A 24,633-nucleotide genomic window follows, 5' to 3' on the forward strand; every position below is an offset into this window, starting at 1 on the left:
CAGAGACTAGGTTAGGAAAGAGTTAACCAGTGCTACAAGATTTCATAGTGTTTGAATAATCCTTTCAGTCCAAATTTTATGAGAATCTGATATTTAACACCAGACATTTTAAGTCTGTTCACGATGCAGAGAAAAGCATTTCTTGCTAGAAAAATATAGCCAAGGTCAGTCATTAAAATATGACAATAATTGCTTGAAATTAAATATACTTGTTTCAAAATGATTGTTGTAGGGCTCAGTTACATTTGTAAAGGATAATGCACATTGCTTGTGTCATGACAATTTTATAAATGTAGTAAAATCTTTGTCAGGGTTTTCATTAAAAAATTAAACAGTGATAGTTATAATACATGCATAATTTACAAAAGCCCCATATTTACTCATAGCATTTATACATACAAGCATTACAGTACATTCATTTCAAAGACTAAAATTAGATATAAGAACATGAATTGATTTGAAAGGATATTTATAGCCTGGATATACATAAAAAAGTATATAAATGAAGTGTCATAAATTTACATAAATATAAGAAACATTAAATTCTTAAATATTTTCTCCATGGTATTCTTGAATTTTTCAATAATTAAAAACTAAACAAAAATATACATGAAAATGTAACTATATAAACAAAGAGTCATAATTTATATAAATATAAGAAACATTAAATTCTCAAGTATTTTCTCTGTGGTATTCATGAATTTTTCACTTGCTAAAAACTCTGTAATAAAATATCTTAGGGTCCACATAACAAGTATTAACAGATTAAAGATTCCACTGAATTCTAAAATGTAGTCTGTTGGATTCAAAATGCTGCATAATCATCTTTGAAGAAGTATGGGTAAACTGGAAAATAAAAAGAAACAAAAAGCCACTCTTAATACAAGGCACATGCAGGAAGACCTCTATACTCATGTGCTGGGGCCTGAACAGCCACCCACACGGAGTCCCAGGACCTCCCCTGTCCTTCTGCACTTTATCTGCTTTGCGAATCACCAGATAGAACATTAAGGACTATGCATATCAATGGAAGAATTTCTTGATTGACTTCAATTTGGCATATGTCTAAAAGTTACCAATTAAAAAAACCAACCAAATATCCCAGCTGAGACATTTAAACCAAATGGAGCAGAGAGAGCTCCACTGCAGGAGTCAGATCAGTGAGAGAAGAGGGCAGGGACAGCTGGGCCCCTGCAGAGGTGAGCAGAGACCCCAAAGCAGCAGGGACAGAGAGAGGGCGGGCAGAGCCTGTAGTGGCAACTCAGGACTTTGTTTTGAAAAACCAGTCTCTTGAGGCCAAGCACCGTGGCTCATGCCTGTAACACCAGCACTTTGGAAGGCGGAGGCAGGAGGAGCGCTTGAGCCCAGGAGTTACATAGAGCTATGATCCCACCACTATACTCCAGCTTGGGTGACACAGTGACACCCCACCTTTAAAACAAACAACAACAACAACAACAAAATCTCTCCAAATTGAAAGGCTGTTAAGTGTCACATGATCAAATAGCTTTAGGAAACTCATTACACGATTGATCACAAAACTTTGGGTCTTGTTTCATTCAAGAATGTGTATTTATAACAAATAAGCTTAGGAATTATATCAGTGTGCATGAAAATGTCAAAGTGGCAGAGATGTCCCCAATGCTCTTGACTACTGGGGCTGTTAGCTAAGAGCTGAATTATCCTCCCTTCTGTCCTGTCCTGCTCTCCTGCCCAGCCCACCCCCATGACATCAGCAGACACTTCAAATGAGCCAGCATTTTTAGGTTTAAGGAAAAAGTGAAAATATGAAAATAGATTTTTCCTTAAAAAACAAGGACACACTGACCTCTTCATAAGCAATTGTAACATGAAAATCGTATTAATGGGTGCAGAGAGCTTGCGTGTCTATAGATTTAAAATTCTCAAATTAAGCCAGGCAGAGTGGCTCACACCTGTAATCCTAGCACTGTGGGAGACTGAGGTGGGAGGATCGCTTGAGCTCAGGAGTTTGAGACCAGCCTGAGCAAGAGACTAGGCTAAGCAAGAATGAGACTCTGTCTCTACTAAAAATAGAATAAATTAGCCTGGCAACTAAAAATGCAAAAAATTAGCTGGACGTGGTGGCGTGCACCTATAGGCTGATGCAAGAAGATCGCTTGAGCACAGGAGTTTGAGGTTGCTGTGAGCTAGGCTGATGCCCTGGCACACTAGCCCAGTGACAGCCAGACCCTGTACTAAAAAAAAAAACCATCCCATATTAACTGAGCTTGGCTCTCATGGTCCAGAGCCAACAATCCTACTTTCGTATTAGGCTTCCTGCTTACTGACTCCTGTGCCTCTGAACAATCTCCAGGGTTGCTCTCTACTCACCAACAGGAGCCTTTAGGAGGAGTAGGTCCTGACTGCAGCAGAATCCAGCCTCTGTGTTCCTGGTGCAGTGCCTGTTTGGACAATCAGGGGAGGAGGTGTGCAGTTAGTGTTGAAACGCCACATGAGGACACAAGTATAGACACACTCTTCACAGCTGCAATAGCACCTACTGGGAGATCTGAGGGGAGTCTGCTAGACTGGGTGGGACAGAGCCAGAGAAAGAGAATCAAAGTGTCATCCAGTGGTGTCTCTTCCCAAGTCCCAGGGGGCCCTGGGATTCACTGGAAGGTAACTGTGAAATATCAGTGGAGCACCCAAGGGTATAAAAACAACATCACAATGTACATCTGCATCGGTGCCAACTACTCAGCCATTATTTGTTTCTCCTTACACTCTACGTTCACAGACCAACTGCGCTTTTCTTTCTGCCCTGCGGACTGATTCTCTAAGCCTGGCACGAGGGAAGGGACTGAGTGGCGCTGTGTGGTGCTCCGCAGTCGCAGCGAGGGTGGAGGGACACAGGGTGGTGGAAGTTGCTGGGCTGGGTGCAGAGTAGGTGGAGTGGTCTTGCTGCAGGGTGGGGCCTGGAGAGCAATGGGGTGAGGACAATGACTGGTCTAAAGAACACTGAAGCCCGGTTTCAGTTTCTGCCAGGAATAATGGAGACCACTGATTTTTTGCTTCCTGTTCAAGAAACACACTGCATTGCCACAGGTAAGCCTGATTCCCACTCACAAACTGGGTAACAAACTTTCACAAATCTGTAGCAGATATTTGCTGCTCCCAGTGATATGTTTTTCGTTTTCCCCCAGGCACACCAGGAATACTTTTTTACTAAACTTTTGCGGTGGTTCCAGAAAACCCGTAAGATAGCTGGGACTGCTGGAGAATGGATAATCTTTACAAATCCTTCCAACAGCCCAGGGAACCTGCTGGAATTTACCTTACATTCCCTGATTTGAGAAGCCATTAAAATGATCCATTTTACCTGGTTAGTGCCTTAGCATAAAGAGTCTTGTGTGTAATGTATTCCCTACACTTCTTTCTAGGTTTATTTTTATTCTCACATACTTAATATTGCTGTTAACATTTAACAGGGGAAATGTGACTTATAATGAGGAAACTTAAATTGAAGCTACAAGGAAAACCAAAAGGCACTCGGTTGCACTGCCCAACAACTGGTAGACACTAAGCTGAAAGCCGAAGTTACACTTAAAATTCATAAGAATTATCTGCATGTTCCTTGGAAGAAAAATACTAATTTTTAAAAACTTACTGGCTAAAAGACATTCTGAATTTTTATCCTTAAGTATATTACTAAACTCTGGCACAAATAAAAAAAATGCAGCTTTTTATTAAAAATGCTACCCTGGGCCGGGCCTGGTGGCTCACGCCTGTAATCCTAGCACTCTGGTTGGCCAAGGCAGGAGGAGGGCTTGAACTCAGGAGTTCAAGATCAGCCTGAGCAAGAGCGAGACCCCTATCTCCACTAAAAATAGAAAAGTTAGCCGAGTATCATGGCATGTGCCTGTAGTGCCAGGTACTCGGGAAGTTGAAGCAGGAGGATTGCTTGAGCCCAGGAGTTTGAGGTTGCAGTGAGGTGTGATGAGGCCACGGCACTCTAGCCCTGGTGACAGAGGGACACTCTGTTTCAAAAACAAAATAAAACAAAACAAAAAAATGCTGTCCTGTAAGACATTCTCACCAAGTGTCCAACTTATTTAAGGTTTTAGAGAAGTGTACTCTTCTCTTGATTTTTATTTAGGCGAGAGGGAGCAAACCTACTATGGGCAGGCTTAAAAAAAAACCCTGCAAATCCTGTCAGTACAGTTCATAACGTCACTTTCCAACCCTGTTCTTCTGCATCAGAGGTGAAAATAAAGTGTCTAAATGTAACACGGGGGCTGCCAAAATGCCTGGACAGCCAGCACTGATGCCGCACCCCTCACTCTTCCAGCTTAGGAATGACTCATTTAATCCTCACAGCCACACTGTGAGGAAGATACTATTGTGATGACCATTTTAAGGAGGGGGAAACAGAGGCACAGTGCAGGCAGTCTGGTGTTTGATTCTGTGCCCTGGCTTTATCAGATGAGTTCAAGTTCAGAGCTGAGAGAGCTGTCAGGAAACCATGGTCAACTTCATTTTTATTTACTTATTTTTTTTGAGACAAAGTCTCACTGTGTCATCTGAGCTAGAGTGCCCTGGCATAAGCCTGTCTCACTGCTACCTCGAACTCCTGGGATCAAGCGATCCTTCTGTCTCAGCCTCCCAAGTAGTTGGGACTACAAGCGAGCAACACTATGCCCGGCTAAGATTTCTTTCTTTCTTTTTTTTTCTTTTTGAGACAGAGTCTCACTCTGTTGCCTGGATTAGAGTGCCGTGGCATCAGCCAAGCTCACAGCAACCTCAGACTCCTGGGCTTAAGCAATCCTACTGCCTCAGCCTCCCAAGTAGCTGGGACTACAGGCATGCGCTACCATGCCCAGCTAATTTTTTCTATATATTTTTAGTTGTCCAGCTAATTTCTATTTTTTTAGTAGAGACGGTGTCTCGCTGTTGTTCAGGCTGGTCTTGAACTCCAGAGCTCAAAGGATCCACTGTCCTCGGCCTCCCAGAGTGCTAGGATTACAGGCCTGAGCCTCTGTGCCCACCCCCGCTAAACTTAACAACTTTCCTTGAAGCTCACGATAGTTTTCAGCCTGTCTTCCTAATTTGCTAAGTCCCAAGGCATCTTGTGATGAGTTCTCTGTCTCTGAAACACCAGCTCTGAGGAAGCAGAGCAGCCACCAACAAAATCTACATGGCAGAGTCGTGTGTTTTCATAAATCGGTGGCAGCACAGTGGCAGGTACAGTGATAATTTCTTGGGCTAAGTTTCTGACTAGAACACCAATACGCAAAAACGCTGAAGACAGTGCACTTGGTATATCTCTGAGTGGCCTATGAATTAACTATTGTTTTCAGTTGATGCCTTCGCAGCTCTTGCTCTCTGGAGAACACACCACTGCCACCCTGTTAGGGAACCGCTGGTCAGGCACCCAGCGGGCATGCAAATGACAGTTTCTTTCTCTCCCCAACCTGACCGTTAAGACGTTTCCTGGAAACCAACCAACCTTGCTCTGATGCTGCTTTGTTGTTTTCTGCAGCTCGGTCCTTTTTTTTCTTCCCAAAGGAGAAGAAGGACTTGAAGCCCCTCCTCTTCCTGGCTTTGTTCACCAACTCCTGGGTGCTCTCGCTCCTCCCTGGATTAACTGTGGGCCCATCCTGGGAGTCTGTGGAGCTTAGAGGAAAGAAAGGATCCTTACCACGTGCTCTTATCCAGACAGAACATTCCACTGCCGTGCATTACAATTCTCTGCCTTTTTATCAGTTGTTCTTCCCACTTCCTAACCAACGCTACCAGTGTCTCCTACACACGTCTCCTTCATAAAGTGCACTATGCACAGTACAGGCGGCTCCCAGGGTGCTAACGTGGAGACCTGTTTGTGGGACATCGAGATTCCCTCTGAGGTGGCAGTCCCCTTGAGCTGAGGGCTGGACTCCAAACCATCAGACGCGGGAGCCCGATGACCTGAGTCGGGGACGCGCTCCAGCTCAGCAAAGCTGCGCTCAGGCCAGCCGTGTGAAGCAGCAGCAGCAAGAGCAGAGTCCTAGGAAGCAGAACGGCTGGAGTCCCCAGCCCTCTGGGCAGCTCCCACAGCTGCCCTGAGCTCTAACCCCTCGGCTGCGAAACCAGGGCCACGTCAGCTGCCTGCAGGGAACAGACAGGCCCTCCATCACTTACTGCCTGGCACACGACGGAAATTCAATAAATGGTCGTTTGAAAAAGAATAGTATATTCGCAACAAAATGGTTTCTTGCTTTCCTGAGAGGAAGCACTTCGTCAGTGGGTAAGGACAACGTGGAACTCTCAACAGCTTCCAAAAGGCACAGAGGGCCTGTGAGAGGCACACACTGCCCTACACAGCAGTGCTAATCAGAAACCTGTCTCCGCTTGGCAAGCTGGCTATCAAGAACAGAAAGAAATTTCTCAAAGTGGTCAATTTGTACCATCTGAAGAAATGAAGTTTTTCTAAACTTTGCTGATATTTAACTCCTTTCTTCCCAAACTGACTTTGCCCAAACAGATTTCAGTATAGTCCCTGAGCAGTGGTAGGCATTCTAGGTACAGCACTTAAAAAAACTCAACTGGTAATTCCTTAAAGTCTTTGGGTTTTTTCCCAGGTTAAAATGAATGGGTTCCTTAAACCTGAAGACTGAGAGACAAGCACGTTTCGATGGGGGTTGCTGGGATGGCGCCTGCTCCTAACTTTCTCACCTACCTGATGTCCTCGTGGCAGCTCATGTGCAGCGCTCCTTCCTGTGGGTTGTCCACCTGGAGGGCATCCAGGGAGGCGGTGGGGACGCTTTGACATTCTACAATTGTCTTGTCATCTTCTCTGGGATATGGAGACTGAGGGGTGAGAGAAGTTCAAAGTTAGTTAACAGGGGACTGTGAACAAAAATCACAGAAGCCTTAAATTATAACCACAAACTTTTTTGAATGTCTATTAGCTACAATTTCTGCCAGAACAAAAAGTGTCACTTGAGTCTCATGCCATTTTGAAGGACTGTCTTGTTCCTGAGAAGCAGGACCATGTGGCAGGGTGAGCACAGAGCAGCCAGGCTCCAAGCCTGCTCTTCCTTGAGGCCGGGGCCCCGGGCGGGACACAGGAGCGCCCCTCAGCCTCCTCCACACCGCTCCAGGTTCTGCCTTCCTGGAGACCTAGGCACATGTTGAGGGCAATCACTGAAAGGGCCGCAAAGATCTGAACCCCAAACTGCATCGTTATAAAGTTTTGATAGCGTGAACTCGAACTGATACAGATCCCATGAAAATTACGTTTCTTTCCTGGCACCATTCAAAAGAAACTTTAGAATGGGCCTTAACTTCTTGTACAAAACCATCAATATCTTTCTGTCTGAGGAATGGGGGAATAAACAAGGAATAGCCCGTGACCCAAATATACATATGTATGGCTTATAGTTTTTACTGCATAATGTTGATCCTGAATACTATAAATTGAGTCAGTTATTTGCAGTTCAGAAACCTTTTTTTCAATATGGTTTAGATAAAATAATCCTAGGTTTATCGTTAACAGATGATCTCTTTCAGACTCCACATTTTCTTTTTTTTTTTTTGCACTACAATGTGAGTACGCCTATGTGCTGATAGACACAGGACGGTAGTAATAACCATGAACACATTCACCCCTTCAAGGTCTAGACAGATCTTGCTTATACATTGCGTTTTCTGGTTGTGAGTAGGAGTAGCTTTCAGGAAACATGAAGAGCAAGTGTCTGTATAAACAATAAGACTTGAAGTGTGAACTTCTGCTTTTTGTTTTTTAATTCATTTGTTAGAGATGAGGTCTCACCAAGTTGCCGAGGCTGGAGTGCAGTGGATAGTCACAGATACAATCATGGTTCACCATAGCCTGAAACTCCTGGGCTCAAGTGATCCTCCCATCTCAGCCTCCTGAGTAGCTGGGACTTCAGGCAAGTGCCATTGCACATGCCTTGACTTTCGGCTTTTTAAATTGGACTGTGTAAATTATATTGATCTCATTGTAGCCCAGCCGTGATTCACTGAGAACCAGGCAGATGAGTATATAAAGGGGCTGAGGTCATTGAAGATATAATTTTAACTAGCAGTTAAGATACAGATAAATCCTGCTTCCTTTATCAATTTCTGATTATAAGCATAAGACAACACAAGGCTATTATGGGTAGATATTGTTAATATGAAATTTAAGAGTTTCAAATTTCAGGTTAAAACAATCATTCATTTATAAAAGCAAAAACAAAGGATAGCACATCTAGCCATACATGTGATCAAGTTGACAGTACAACTCACCATAAACTACCAGAGGTCTATGAGTAAAGCCCAACCAACCCAGCCCAGCTCCCTAACAAGGTCCTCCACGCACACCCAGCCTCGCCTACGCTCTGCCCACTGCATTCCCATAGCAAGGGACTAGCACTGTGACCCACCAGACTTTTGCCTCTGTTGCATCTGAGACTCTAATAGAAAGCAGGGAAGCCATCTTAGTATACACCGGTAATACTGAAGCAGAGGAGGAAGGCGACAGTCAGATGTGGGCTGTGTCTGGCACCATGCCTGGCACTCTGCACACACAGCTGACTGAACCCTCACAACCACTTGAGAACAAGCCTCCTCAAAGCCACAAGGCAGCACCCTGAAGTTACCCATGAACCATAAGACTAGGTTATCAGGCCTGAGTGTCAGTCAACACACTGCTTCCTTCATTTCCAAAATCTTGCTATCAGACAAAAAACCAGACAAACCCAAATATAGCTCATCAGAACTATACGGTGTGCTTTGCATGGTGCTGTGGCTGGTGTAAGCTCCTGATTTCACTGCAGACTGGCACAGGTCTGCGGCCACCTCAAGTGGCACAATTCTATTATTATCTTCATTTGTCAGGGGCACAAACAAACGTACAAAGAGGTCGAGTAACAAACCCCAGGTCACAAACTAATCAGTGGCTGAACAAACAGTTTCACCAATCACCACACTGCTCAGCCCAACAGAGCAGCTCACACACAGTGGCACGTCACGTGCTTTTGTCAAAGAACGGCTGCTTTCACGTCTCTGAAGGGCTGTCCCATCATTGCATGATCAGGCAGGTTGTGCATCTCAAATCCAAAACTCCAAAATTTGAAATGCTCCAAAATCTGAAACTTTCTGAGTGCTGACAGGATGCTCAAAGGAAACGCTCATGGGAGGATTTTGGATTTCACATTTCCAGATTTGGGATGCTCAGCCAGTAAGTATAATGCAAATTCTAAATACAAACACTTCTGCTCCCCAGCGTTTTGGATATGGGATACTCAACCAGCCGGGTGAGGTGGCTCACACCTGTGATGCCAGCACTTTGGGAGGCCAAGGCAGGAGGACTGCTTGAGACCAAGAACTTAAGACAAGCCTGGGCCACATCCCAAGACCCCATCTGAAGAAAAATTTAAAAAACTAGGCTGAATGTGGTGCCTCCCACCCGTAATCCTAGCACTCTGGGATGCCAAAGTAGGAGGATTTCTCTGTTTCTTTTTTGAGACAGTCTCACTTTGTTGCCTGGGCTAGAGTGCCGTGGCGTCAGCCTAGCTCAGAGCAACCTCAAACTCCTGGGCTAAAGTGATCCTCCTGCCTCAGCCTCCTGAGTAGCTGGGACTACAGGCATGTGCCACCATGCCCAGCTAATTTTTTCTATATGTTTCTAGTTGTCCAGCTAATTTCTTTCTATTTTTAGTAGAGACGGGGTCCTCACTCTTGCTCAGGCTGGCATGAGGATTTCTTGAGCTCAAGAGTTCAAGAGCTGCCTGAGCAAGAGTGAGACTACGTCTCCACTAAAAGTAGAAAAAATTAGCCAGGTGTAGTGGTGCGGGCCTGTAGTCCGAGCTACTTGGGAGGCTGAGAGAGGAGGATCGCTTGAGCCCAGGAGTTCAAGATTGCAGTGAGTTATGATGATGCAACTGCACTGCAGTCTGGGTTGCAGAGCAAGAATACCTCTAAAAAGAACAAAAAAAGAAAAAGAAAATAAGGTAGGATGATAAGCCATCTGTTTCTTAGATAGACTGTCTTGTACTATTAATGTCTTAATGTATACGTGAGGCATTTCTATGAGACACACAATGGGAATATGACAGAGTCAGAAATGAAAACTGAAAATCATCCAGGAAGGGTTGGGGTGATGAAGAGAAATCTGGTGTTTGATACATCAGCAGGGTGACTCTTGTTAACAGTTGATTATACATTTCAAAATAGCCAGAGAAATTCAAATATTCTTAGCATAAAGAAAAGGTAAATATTTACATGTTAGGTATCTCAATTACCCTGATTTGACTATATAAAGATAGCAAATTATCACATGTGCCGCGAAAATATGTACATCTAATATGTATCACTTAAAAGTACATCTGGGCCCCAATCAGCCATTCTACTGGGACATTTTTAAAAAATGATGTAAATGGATATCGGTTGGGTTTGCCTCAGAGGCCATACTATTTTACAAGTGTTACCAAGTAATTTAAAACTACTCTGAGTTTCCAAATCCCCTTCCCTTCTCTGAGGCAGGCTCTAACAATCTGGGCAATGAGCAAAAAGCACAAAAGGAAAGAGACAAGAGCAAGCCCTGCAGACGCGCTGCTTCTCCCCACCCATGTACCAGTCAGTTCTAGAGAAACGCAGCTCAGGTAGAAAAGGCATCTTCATGCCAAGCAACCCTGGCCAAAGAGTCACAGGTGTCATCAGAATACATAACAGGGAAAGCATGCGTGTCCGGGGCTAGGTGACCCCTCCCCACAACGTGATTCCTCCTGGTCCTCTCTCTCTCCCAGCCGATGACCTTGCTGCTCATTTCCTGGATACAAAATCAAGGCCCCTGCACTCCTCCTTCCCTCCCCCTGGGCACCAGACACACCCCGTGGCTTACAGTGTCTAATCTGTTTTCCACTATTCATCCCATCAGCACAAGAACGTGTCCTACCTCTCACCTAAAACACCATTACAGAACCCCCAAGCCTTAACCCCCACCCCTGTCCGTCTCCTCCTACGCACCACCCCACTTCTCTGCTCCCAGCCAGAGTAAAACTACCACGATGAGCTGCCTCTATCCTGTCCTCCTTGTGCAGGCTGCCTTTGGCACCTCTCCTCCAGCAAAACTACTCTACTCATGTTCCAGCAAAGTCCATGATCTGACACCCACTGGCCGTCCCTTGGTGTCATCTGTTCATTGGATCTGGCCCACCAGCACGCTCAGGCTTGGCTACTCTCCCCCTTTCCCTAGAGCAGCCTGGAGCTCAGGGCCCACCCTTTCCTGGCTTCCTCCCTCCTCACTGGTCAGGCCCTGTCTCAGGCTGGCTCCTCTCAGTCTCTGTGACCTGTCACTCTGGGGTGCCCAAGCCTTCATCCTTGGGCCATCAAAGGCATCCATGGGTGACCTCATCTTGTCCCATGCCTCTAAATACCATCTGCATGCTCAGGACCCCCCAATCTTTATCTCTAGTTCTAGACCTCTCTGTTGGGTGCAAGAACAGACTGTTCAATGGCCAACCTGACACCCCCCCCTTGGATATCTGACAGTCCTGGCTGCCTGAACATGGCCAAGGCGGGACTCCATGTCTCCCCCAAACCTGCAGTCTTCTTCATCTTAGGAAGCAGACTTTACCCTTCCAGCTGCTTGGGGACAAACCCTCGAGCCATCTATGACTGTTCTCTCTCTTTCGCTGTCTCCAATCCTTCCAATCCCTCAGCAGGTCTTATTGGCTCCACTTAACAATATACCTGAATGGCTTCTTCTCTTTCCCCCTTTAGGCCCTTGCTCATATGTCACCGTGGGGTAATGTCTCCCGGGCACAATACTTGAAATTCTTATTCCCCTGCTGGCTCTATAACTCAGGGCCTCCTGGGTCCCCTTCTCTGCTTATTAGCATCTGACACGCTGGATGGCTCAAGAGTATGTCTACAAACTCTTTGACACTCGTCCCTTAAGAGGTGGAGGGTGATTCCCACCCAGCTACCGACTGTGAGCAGGACTCGGCGATTCACTTGAATGAACAGAATAAAGTGGAGTGAAGGTGTGATGCGAATGGCTTGTGGGTTTTCTCTTTGGTCTCCCTTAGAACGTGAGCTCTGGGGTAAGCCACTGTGAACTGGGAGGACCCTCGAGCAGCCTTGTGGACTGGCCCATGTGGTGGGGGCTCAAGGCCCCCTGCCCACAGCCACATGAGTGCACCTGGCAGGGGAGCCACCAGTCCTCGTCCAGCCTCCCTGTGCCACAGCCTGTCACCATCCTGAGCCAGAACCACCCCCTCTGCTGCTCCTGAGTTCACAGGAGCTGTGAACTATGAAATGTTCCCTCTTTTTTAAATTTATTTTTTATTGATACATAATAATTGTACATATTCATGGAGTACATGTTATATTTTGATACAAGCATATAACACATAATGATCAAATCAGGGTAATTGAGACATGATTCACCTGAAACATTTATCATTGCTTTATGTTGGGAACATTTGAAAACTTCTAGCTATTCTGAAATATAATACATTATTGTTAACTATAGTTGTCCTATTGCCCTATTGAACACTAGAACTTTTTCCTTCTATTGAACAGTATTATCCATTAACCAACACCTCTTCATTACCCCTTCCCACCACGCTTACCAACCTCTAGTAGCCACCATTCTATTCACTACATCCATGAGATCAATGTTTTTTAGGTCCCATATATGAGTGTGAAAATGCAATATTCTTGTTTCTGTGCCCAGTTTATTTCACTTAAAATAATGTCCTCCAGTTCCATCCATGTTTCTGCAAATGACAAAATTGCCTTCTTTTTCATGGCTAAATAATATTCCATTGTGCACATATACCACCTCTTCTTCAGCCATTCTTCACTTGATAAACACTTAAGCTGATTCCACATTTTAGCCAATGTGAATAATGCTGCAATAAACACAGAAGTGCAAATATATTCCGGTTACATTTTATGTCTTTGTCTCACCCAAGCAAGGTTTAGAAGCATGCCCTTCCCCTCTACAATGCTCACCGTGTCCGTGTCCATTAGTTGTGAGTTTACCCCCCCAACCCCCTAATCCCTGGAGAATATTACTAACGTGTGAGCACCATAGTGTTGATCAGTTAGTGCCAATATGATGGTGAATACATGTGGAGGCTATTCCTTCAATCTTGCGATACCTCACTGCGGATAATGGGCTCAAGCTCAATCCAGGAAAATATAAGAGGTGCTAGATCACTGTCGTTTCTTATAATTGAGTAATATTCCATTGTATACATATACCAAATTTTAATAATCCACTCATGAATTGACAGGCACTTGGGTTGATTCCACATCCTTGCAATAGTGAATTGTGGGGCCATAAACATTCGGGTGCAGATGTCATTATTATAAAATGTCTTTTGATCTTTTGAGTAGATGCCTAATAGTGCTACTGCTTGATTGAACAGTATTTCTACTTTTAGCTCTTTAAGATATCTCCAAATTCTTTTCCACAGAGGTTGCAAAATCAATACATCCAAATCAGAGGCATTCACATACGCCAATAACACTCAAGCCAAATTTCAAATCAAAAACACAACACATTTTACAATAGCCTCAAAGAAAATTAAATATCTAGGAATATATTTAACAAAAGATGTGAGACACATATACAGGGAGAACTAGAAGACACTAAGAAAAGAAATTACAGAAGATGTAAACAGATGGAAAAATCTACCTTGTTCATGGATTGGTAGAATCAATATCATTAAAATGTCCATACTACCTAAAGTGATCTACAGAATTAATGCAATCCCTATCAAAGTACCATCATCATTCTTTGCAGATCTAGAAAAAATAATTCTACACTTTGTATGGAACCAGAGAAGACCTCGTATAGCCAAAGCAATCTTAAGTCAAAAGAACAAACTTGAAGGTCTATCAGTCTATCAGACATGAAGCTGTACTACAAGGCTATAGTAACAAAAACAGCATGGGACTGGCACAAGAATAGAGACATAGACCTTTGGAACAGGACTGAGAATCCAGAGATGAAACCATCCGCATATGGTAATCTAATCTTTGACAAAGCAGAGAAAAATATACACTGGGGAAAAGAATCTCTTTTCAATAAATGGTGCTGGGAAACCTGGATAGCTACCTACAGAAGATTGAAAGTGGATCCCCACCTCTTACCTCTCACAAGAATCAATTCAAGGTGGATACCAGACTTAAACCTAAGGCATGAAACCTTAAGAATTCTAGAAGAAGATGTTGGGAAGACCCTTTCAGACATAGACCTAGGCCAAGAATTTTTGAACAAGACTCCCAAAGCAATCACAACAGCAACAAAAATAAATAAATGGGATCTGACCAAAGTAAAAAGCTTTTGAACAGCCAAGGAAACTATCATTAGAGTGAATAGACAGCCTACAGAATGGGAGAAAATATTTGCTCTCTACACATCTGATAAAGGGCTGATAACAAGAATCTAGAACTTAAAAAAATCAACAAGAAAAAATGAAACAACCCCATCAATAAATTGGCAAAGGAAATAAGCAGAAACTTTTCAAAAGAAGACAGAATAATGGCCAGCAAACATATAAAAAATGCTCAACATCTCTAATCATTAGAGAAATGCAAATCAAAACCACAATGAGATATCACCTAACCCTAGTGAGATTGGCATCTATGAAAAAAAATCCCAAAACAACAAATGCTGGCGAGGATGTGCAGAGACGGGAACACTCTTACACTGCTGGTCGGACTGCCAATTGGTGCAACCTCTGTGGAAAAAATGTTCCCTCTTTTAAGCCACTGAGCTTTGTAGTAATTTGTTTCACACCAATAGACAACCAATCCACACGCATTTACTTGCTCTGTTTACTGCCTGTTATTCCTCACTAGAACGTGCACGCTGGGGTGTGGCATTACGTTTTTTACACACTGCTGCAGCCCTAGCTCTGTCATGGGACCTGGCCGGAACAGGCTATTCGATGAACATTGGTGTTCAAATGATACAGACGTGTATCACACACCAGCTGCTCAACAGACCAAAGTAACAAGGTATTTAAATCTTCGAATGTGAAATCCTTTCAGTAAATGATGAATGCATGCGTTCATTTATTTTTAATTATTACTTCAAATCCCTACTAACTAGCATTGTATTTAAGAGTAGACTGTATTTTTTCAGATTTTTTAAAGCCTTAAAATTAAACTCTTAGCCAGAAAAGGGAGAAAAAGGAAAATGTGAGGAGAGGGAGAAGGAAAGTGACCTATTAATACTTTCATTGCAAAACAGTCTCAGAACCATAGGATCAAAGTAGGTAACTTTCACATAAGTAAAGATTTTACAGGAAGGCCTTGCCTCGGAAGGGTCTTCCCTCAGGGTGGCCAGGGTGGGATGAGGGTGTCTCCTCAGGGCTGCCAGACGGCCCTTCTGGGGACGCCGCAAGGCCATGCTGCTGCTGGACGAAACCGTGCGCCCGTCTGCCACAGGGGACCCGTGGACACTGCCCAGGTGGGGTCGGCTGAAACATGAAGAATAAAAATGGTCATTATTAGATGAGGAATAAACCATCTTTCTGACATCTGGTCAAGGCAGAACCTGTGAATTTGGAAAACCGGTTTTTGACACAGGAAAAGGTCTCCAAGGAGGGCCCCTCTCGCTGTGCCAGTAGCTCCACGCTCGCTGCTCTGGCCAGTGTTCGGCCTGTCAGCCCCGCCAGGTGGAAAGCTGCGCCCTCCAGGAAAACTAGCGCACGCGGCCGCGGCCATGGGGCTGAGCCAGATGGAGTCCAGCTGCCTGGAATGTGGAGAGACCTGGGGTCCCCCTCAGAGCCCTCCTCTGGGTCCAGAGTCCAGGCCTGCGTGTCCGCTGTTTTCCCATAGCTGACGTCCACTTCACTGCTGACCTCCAACCACTCTGCCATTTCCTCACTTGTGCCAAGACCCCTGGTGCGAGATCAGCCTGGCACAGCCCGGCACACGCCCCAATCTGTAACGCCATCGAAAGTGCTGCTATGAGGCGCCCAAGAGGCATCCACCGCGGAAGCTCCTTTCAGCCAGAGCTGGGGCTTGTCTGAACTGGCTCTGGCGGCTCACTTCAGTGTCTGAATCAAAAACACAGACTTGTATGCAATTAGATCAGCAGAAAATCAACACCCTTGGCTGAGGAAGTGCCTGGAAAGACAGGGTGGGGCTCCAGGCACCAGGCCCTGGAGTGAGCCACTGTCCAGTTCCCCTCAGCAAAGGCCAGGGACAGGAGCCAGGCAGCAGCAGGGGTGAGCGCTGCCAGTCTCAGCCAGGGCATGTCACCTGCCACTTCGGTCTGTAACAGACTCATTTTCGCCTATTCTAGTAACTCCTAGGTCTCCGGGAAAGAAGGGTAGCTCCCTTCATTTCCAGAAACCCTTAAGAGGCAAAGAACTTTGGAGAAAGAGTCCAGTGATCTGATTACGGTGTGTTAAACAGAGGACCCCTCAGGACTCTCCACAGGCTGTGCAGACAAGGCCAGTTCCCCATATCCAACATGCCACCTCCCCCACCTTTGGTTCACACCCCCTCAGAGTGTGTGAAAGAAATGGCTCTGTGAAGTGTTGTATGAGATTGATTATCTCTTTGTAAGATACCAAAGTCTGGAATTTCCCTTTACTCACAACTTTCCTTTCACTTCCCCCATTCCCTCATTCCTAAGGAAACTGCTCCTTCCTTCTGAGCATCATTTCTGCCCTGACTGCTCAGGGTGGTGACACATTCCAGAGCGGGATAAAAGCAACACACTCACAATATCGTGCATGTACTTTTGGATTGCTCACGCATGCTCTGAAGCCCAGCAAAGCCTCCTCATTTGCATGCCCTCTCCCGGGCTTACTTTCCTCCAAGTCAGCCACCGGCCCACACCCAGCCATTCCCACCCCGATCTGTTTAAGGAGCCCAGCTGTCACCTTTCTTTTCCACTCCCCAGGAGAGGCCACCTTCTCTTGCTGGAGAAGATCCCAAAAACAAGATGACTGATTTCACCCTCAGGGCATGTGGAACAAGCATGTGGGCCTGGGGGCCAGCCTTGGCTTCATCCCTCCCCCAGCCCTATGCCACCCCCTGCACTCATGTCCTCTCCACCCTCAGCCTCTCTCCACAGTCTCCTGATGTGAAATCTCTAGATCTGCCTCCTAGAAGGAAACCCTGTCCTCCTCACCCAGCCTCTCCTGCCTCCTGTATTCAGAGCCACATGCCCACTTTGGACCCACTGGGACTCGGTACATGTCTCCTGCCTCCTTTGGGCTTCTAGAGCAAAAGTCCCTCTCTCATCTTTCTTCCCTTAGAAAGTAGCACAGCTTTGGCTGGCAAACGTGGTCAAGGCTTCTCCACTTTAAAATCCACCCCTGCCCCAACTTCACTACCTTCCAGTCGTGGCAACAGCTATCTCCTTCCCTTCTTTACCACAGCTCTTCATTCAAGACAGTGACACGTACTGAGCCTGCTTCCTCTCCATCTACTGCTCACAGGTTACTTTTTAGACACACATCTTACTGACTCTGTCTCTGCCTTTGACACTAGCCTTTGACTGGTGAGGATCTTCATTACCAAATGGAGCGACTTTTCTATGGCCTTACCTTCCTCAACATTTCCTCTGTGAGAATACAAATTCTCCTCCCGGATAGTTCACCCTCCACTGGTCTCAGAGACAGCGAGAGCTTCCAACTCTGACTCTGGGTAGTTCTGTCTTTACTGATTTCCAGTCGAGCTTTCTAGGAGTAGAGTCAGTGGGGAACTGACAGAAGATACCCTAGATCTTCACAATACTCTATATTTGCAAACATAGAAATGTGTACATAGGCCTGAAGCTTTCACTTAAATCATGTTTCAGGCAGGGGCCTATTTCCTGTAGAGGAATGTCACCACTTAACCTTTTCAATCATGTTTGCTAAAAGTTTAACTCTCACTTGATGACCTTCTTCTACAAAGAAACAAAAGAAACTTTTTAATACCTTAATGAGAATGACAGCCTCTGTAACAATGGGTAGGAAGAAAATAAGAATGCTGGAGGTTCACATGCTGGGCAATCTGCTAGATGCACTCACAGGGCAGGTAATTCCCTCCTAAGTCAGCCAACTCAAAGGCATATCTCAACAGACTTAAATCAATACATTAATTAAATTTGTAAAAAAAGCCAGGTACGGTGGCATGTGCCTATAGTCCCAGGTACTAGGGAGGCTGAGGCAGGGAGATCGATTGAGCCCAGGAGTCTAGGCCAACCTGTGCAACATACTGAGACCCCATTTTGAATAAAATAAAATAAAATAAAATGACATGTCATGAAACCTCACTGTCTCCTAAAAAATATCAAAAACTCCAAACAGTGTGCTAAATCCATGAATGTGCAAGTGTTTCTCAAACTGTTGCTGTATGGCACCTCCCTGGCCTGTCTCACCCTGTGGGCACAGCCACCCTTCCATGAACACCAACCCTGCATTTCTCCACTTGGGGTCTGTCCTCCTGTCCCTATATCATCAGGGTCACAATCCCCTGGTACCTAAATTAATATAGCTCAGTATTGACTGATCATTCCTCACCTTCCTGTGTTTCTGAGTTTTGCCAATGATATGTCTCCTAGGGACCAACTCTAACCTTGGAGTATTTTATCTTCCTTCTTCCCAGCTGCTGAGCTACACGCTCCTTGAGGTCAGACCGTGAGCTATATCCAGCTATACTGCCCAAATGGCCAGGAGCAGGCCCTTGTAGACATACAGCAGATGCTGAAAACATAGTTGGTTAACATCATACCCGTGATGAAGTGAAGCACCTCTTAGCATCATCTGGTCTAGTTCAGCCCTCGGTTTTTCAAGGCTTCGGACAAGTTGATCCTACAAAATAGCAAAAGACTTAAATTATAGCTATCTCTTTTAGCTTTTCTTTTCTTTTCTTTTCCTTTTCTTTCTTTCTTTCTTTTTTTTTTGACAGAGTGTAGCTCTGTTGCCTGGGCTAGAGTGAGTGCCGTGGCGTCAGCCTAGCTCACAGCAACCTCAAACTCCTGGGCTTAAGCGATCCTACTGCCTCAGCCTCCCGAGTAGCTGGGACTATAGGCATGTGCCACCATGCCCGGCTAATTTTTTCTATATATATTTTAGTTGGCCACATAATTTCTTTCTATTTTTAATAGGGACAGGATCTCGCTCTTGCTCAGGCTGGTCTTGAACTCCTGACCTTGAGCGATCCACCTGCCTCGGCCTCCCAGAGTGCTAGGATTACAGGCGTGAGCCACCGCGCCCAGCCATCTTTTTTTTTTTTTTTTTGAGACAGAGTCTCACTCTTTTGCTCAGGTGAGTGCTGTGGCATCAGCCTAGCTCACAGCAACCTCAAACTCCTGAGCTCAAGTGATCCTCCTGCCTCAGCCTCCTGAGTAGTTGGGACTACACACATACACCACTATGCCAGGCTAATTTTTTCTATTTTAGTAGAGATGGGGTGTCCCTCGTGCTCAGGCTGGTCTCGAACTCCTGACCTCAAGCAATACTCCTGCCTCGGCCTCCTGGAGTGCTAGGATTACAGGTGTGAGCCACCATGCCTGGCCAGTGTTCTATTTATACATGCTACATAAATTAACTTCCCAAGCAAGAACACTAAAGGGGAGAGGGTTGAGGCAAAAAAAAAAAAAAAAAAGATTCTTGTGTAGGGGTTGCCAAACTAGGACCTGTCAGCCCAATCAAAAGATTGAAAGTAATTGGAAGGGTAAGGGACAAATGGAGCACCCTCTGCAAAAAAAAAAATCAAGTAACCAAAACATCCCAGACAGTCTACTTAATGAAAATATTGCAGCTTCTAATATCATTGCAATGGATATCTCCTTGCAATTTTGTGCTCATTTCCTCAGGTTTGATGAGATCTTTCCTAGTAGTGTGGAGACGCTAACACTGTCAAGTGACTGGAGAGAGCAGCCAGGTGCTCTTCCATCTGGCTCTACTCCCTTTGCTGCCTACTTAGGATTTCTTGGAGCTCAATTACCTTAGCAAGGTCTTCCTCATGGGTTAAAGAACCCTCAGAAGATCTCTGATGGGGGAAAAAAAAAAACACCTTAAAGAGCCTCATTTGGTTACCTATAAAATAAAATACTTCCAGAAAATAGGTCAAATCAAAACTGATTTCTGCAATCTGTAGGATTAGGCAACTTTTGTGATCACTCAAGCTTGAAACCAGTGTTTCAGGAACAGCTTCCTAATACAGCCCGACACACATACTGTGGACAAATGAAATTAGAAGAATGAGAAAGCCTATGTAAGACTTGCCTTTCTGTTTACACTGGCTGTATTTGCCTGTGACATCACTCCCTTTCTTGGTGTTTTTTTCTGAGTTTTCTGGTTTTTAAGAATCATGACCTAAAACAAAAAACTGAATATGAGAGTGAAATACCTTACATAAGAGACCTAAGTAAATACAGCAAAAGTCCTTTTGGAAAAGCACAACTATAAACTGGTAAACATAGTATAAAATGAAAGCATGTGATATTGTTATCCAACCTGTACATAACCAGATCATTAAAACTGGAATTTCTTATCTACTGTACAAATGGGAACTTAAGAAATAAAAGTCTAGTTTACTAGTAGTTAAAAATGACCTGGATAGGTTGATCCTCAGTCAAAAAGATAAATAAATCTGATATCCGCTACTACAATCCTTATATATTTTTTTAACTTTGGGAAAAAATAAAAACCTCTCAATATGAGATCTCAAGCTTACCTCTCTCTGTGTGGCAATTAATTGTTCTTCTAATAAATGGCACCTTTCAACTGCTACTCGTAATTCCTCCTTTACCTGAAAATAAAAGGGGTTGAGTTTGTATGCTTGTACATGTGTGTATATTTATTTTCTTCTCCTTCGTCCTTTTTTGACAGAGGGTCTTGCTATGTCACCCAAGCTAGATAGAGTGCAGTGGCGCAATCATAGCTCACTGCAGCCTCAAACTCCTGGGCTCAAATGATCCTCCTGCCTTAGCCTCCTGAGTAGCTGGGACTATAGGTACATGCCATTGCACCCAGCTTTATTTTTTTCTAAATGTGTGGTTATCCTAATATTAGTGCACTGTAACATAATAGAATATCATTACTTTCTTTCATTGATCTTATTATTGTCAAGAAAACTTCCTTGTAAATGGCTTTAATTTTTTTTTTTTTTTTTTTTTTTTTTGAGACAGAGGCTCACCTTGTTGCCCGGGCTACAGTGCTGTGGCATCAGCCTAGCTCACAGCAACCTCAAACCCCTGGGCTCAAGTGATCCTCCTGCCTCAGCCTCCTGAGTAGCTGGGACTACAGGCAGGTGTCACTATGCCCGGCTATTTTTTTTTGTCCTGTTTTTATTAGAAATGGGGTCTCGCTCATGCTCAGGCTGAATGGCTTTAAATTTTAAGAAAAACTTCCTCCTAAATAAACTAGATTACCCTGTTCTTAACAGCAATTCAATACGCAGAATTAATCAATTTTAAGATATTTATGGCGACCATATAGAAGAACCCTGTCTTTTAAGGGACAAAATTTGTTTGCCAGAATTCAAGAAGCTGCCAACATAAACATCCCCCAAACACGTACGAAGCCTGCCTAACACCCAGCATGCCCACAAGCCCAGATTTGTTATGTGGCTGACGGCACCTTTTCATCCAGAGCCTTGTGTTGTTGTGATAGTAAATTTAGGGCGTTCAACAGGGATAATTGCGTGGACAGGCCTGCTGGAGAGCGAGCCTGTCTCCTCAGGATCTTCCTGAGGGTCTTTTCCTGCTCGGAGATGAGGCACTCCATGTGCCCTACCAGCATCCGGAACAAAAGGCCAACATGAAGACACGTTTAATTTCAGGCCTGAATTTGGGGCTCATAGCTCCTTTACCGTCTCATGGTAAAACAAGTTTGAATCCTTTCCATTCAGTGGAAGGTTACAGAAATTCCCCTCAAGTGTCTTAAAATAGCATTAATTTTCACCACAAATTTCAAGCAATATGTGATAACACTGAAGTGATCAACCACAGTCATCTCAGGAAGAACTGGCACGAAATGTGTTGAAAACCAGACAGCGCATTGCCTTTTCCTTCTATGACAGCATCACTGATCCTGATACTGACTCCAGAGGTAAGCAGTAAATAGTCAGATCCACATACTCACCCTCGTGTTGTTTCTCTCTCTTTTCAATTTAGAAATTTCTTCCTCCCTCTGAAGGAGCTGCTCCCTGCATTCTTTCAGCTCCCTTTTAAGGGCTGCAAACTCCTAGAAAATAGCAAAATTAATCAAATAAATAAAAAGAGATCCTCTAAAGGAAGACTTCCATCAGGCCTCTGCAGTCTTCACACAAAGGCAACCCTGCTGTATGTTGTAACGCAGGGATCTCTGTGATCCTCCAGAGAGAGAGGGGATCGACCAACTGGCCTAAGACCACACAGAGTATCAAATAAATCAGAGCCTGACTCAATTTGACTGTCCTCCACCCCAGGCCCTGGCACTCGGATGGCAGGGGACAAAGGGGACTCCAAGTCACCTTCTCAAAGGCCAAAGAATTCTACAATATTTTCCTCAACAGGGAACCTGACACGAAGGGAATGAAGAGTTTTTTTTTTTTTTTTTTGAGACAGAGTCTTGTTCTGATGCCCAGGCTAGAGCGCAATGGCATCATGATGGCTCACTGCAACCTCGAACAAATTTCTGCCTTTTTACACTTTCCCATGGCAATAAGGGGCAGATTAAAATACTCTACCATATAACAGTAAAAATAATCATAAACCTGTGATTCATTAGCTTGATATTCAAATTATTAATTCTATTTAAATATTACTTGTATACTATCTATGCCCAAATAAGGCAATTTTCAGTAAGAACCTCCCCTATTTTCCTACACAGACAACTGTCAAAAAACATTTTTTGGCCACATTCATGTATACTTTTAGGAATGTAAATTAAATAGTGGACACTGAGACTCAGCCCTACACATTTACTAAAATAAACAGATGGGTGGATAGGTCAGATTGGTAGATAAAACCGTTTACTCTAGTCGCATGCTAAGGTACTATTACCTAACGGACTTATTTCCTACCCATAATTCTATCACAAGTACTTGAAACATGTCTAAGAACCCCTTAAACTAGGCTTTCTCCCCTTTTTTGCTATGAAAGTTGTCACTCACCCTTTGGGGAACAAATTGGGTAACATTTGACACCACCCTTTGGCAGTTTCGCCTCAGGGAAGCCAGCAGTTGGCGCTGCCTGCAGGACAGCGGATCATGCCCTGCCATCCTCCTCACTCACAAACTGCCACCTGGTGGCTCACAAACTGCCACTTGATGGTTCACAAACTGCCACCTGGTCACTCACCAACTGCCACCTGGTGGCTCACCAACTGCCACTGTGTTCTAGAACACTGTGGTCACGCCTTGTGATGCTGGCAGTGACAGAACAATCCAAACATGAAGCAAACATAGGGACATGCTGGGAGGGTGCCAGTGTTTCAGGCCTGTGAATTTGAGAAGGGAAGGGCAGGGCACTCGATTCACGTCCTCACTCCCACTGACGTTATACTGGCTGCCCTGGCTATGACGGGAAAAAACAAGGTGTTTTTCCTACTCTCACACACACCACTCAACACTTCTGACACCACATGTGGGCGTAGGGGTTATCCCCACATATGAAGCAATTCTCTAGTGCACACCAGCTGGGTGTCCTCTAATTCAGTTTGATTCTCATGCTGCCTACCTGGAAATAGCGTCAGGTTCCACAGGTTAAGAGCTGAATCCCCAGCACTGCCCACCCCCACCTTTGCAGATGCCAATCCCAAGCCCCAGGTTGTGGCCTGTGCTTCTGACTGAGAAGCTGTAAATAGGGGTGCCCACGACCTCCTTCTTAGGTTTGATTAATTTGCTAGAGCAGTTCACAGAACTCAGGGGAATACTGACATTCACTCATTTATTACAAAGAATGTTACAAGGGACACACATGAAATGACACACAGATGAGGCACGTGGGAAGGGGTGTGGAGCTCCCATGTTCTATCTGGGTGCACCACTCTCCAGAAACTTCCACATGTGCAGCAACCTGGAAGCTCCTTGAACCCTGCCCTTCTAGGGTTTTATGGAAGCTTCATCACGTAGGCATGAATGATCACATTACTGGCCATTAGTGATCAGACCAGGAGGGTGGGGGTGGGGCTGAAAGTCTAACCCTCTAATCCTGCCTTGGTCTTTCTGGTGACCAGCCCTTCCCTTGAGGCCCCCCTAGGGGCAGCCAACCACCATCTCATTGGCACACAAAGATACCTTGCCACTGTGGAGATCCCAAGGGTTTGAGGAATCAGGAGCCAGGGGCAGAGACCAAATATATATTTCTTTTCATTTTTTTCAAAGACACGGTCTCACTCTGTTGCCCTGGCTGGAGTGCAGTGGCTCCATCATAGCTCACTGTAATCTTGCACTCTTGAGCTCAAGTGATCGTCCTGCCTAATCCTCCCCAAATCCTGGGATTACAGGTGTGAGCCACTATGCCTGGCCCAAATATGTTTCTTCCTATGTGATAATATGCTGGCACCACTCAGGAACTGCTTCACAGTTTATAGGTCAGCAAGCAGTTCTCCCTAAAAACCTGAGGGTTTGCACAAGGTTTCTCTGATTTACTTCCAATTTTAGTTAGCATTTTTCAGGCTTGTCATTAGTTCATATTAGTACTTTGATTCTGTGAAGAAAGCCACAATCGAC

At 44.7% G+C, this 24,633-nt stretch overlaps 2 long non-coding RNA genes across 2 annotated transcripts; both read right to left on the minus strand.

Moving 5' to 3' along the window:
• Positions 1-684: 684 nt before the first annotated feature.
• LOC123620456 lies at positions 685-6,913 on the minus strand. Its single transcript, XR_006728843.1, has 4 exons — positions 6,677-6,913; positions 5,468-5,634; positions 2,353-2,423; positions 685-846 (listed from the first exon to the last, which is right to left on the minus strand). It is a non-coding gene; the product is annotated as an uncharacterized LOC123620456 (long non-coding RNA).
• A 13,357-nt stretch (positions 6,914-20,270) lies between these two features.
• LOC123620469 lies at positions 20,271-22,100 on the minus strand. Its single transcript, XR_006728854.1, has 3 exons — positions 22,062-22,100; positions 20,653-20,727; positions 20,271-20,291 (listed from the first exon to the last, which is right to left on the minus strand). It is a non-coding gene; the product is annotated as an uncharacterized LOC123620469 (long non-coding RNA).
• Between the last annotated feature and the right edge of the window lie 2,533 nt (positions 22,101-24,633).

The sequence above is a fragment of the Lemur catta genome, chromosome 15 (genome assembly GCF_020740605.2).
Source record: "Lemur catta isolate mLemCat1 chromosome 15, mLemCat1.pri, whole genome shotgun sequence".
NCBI classification, from domain to species: domain Eukaryota; kingdom Metazoa; phylum Chordata; class Mammalia; order Primates; family Lemuridae; genus Lemur; species Lemur catta.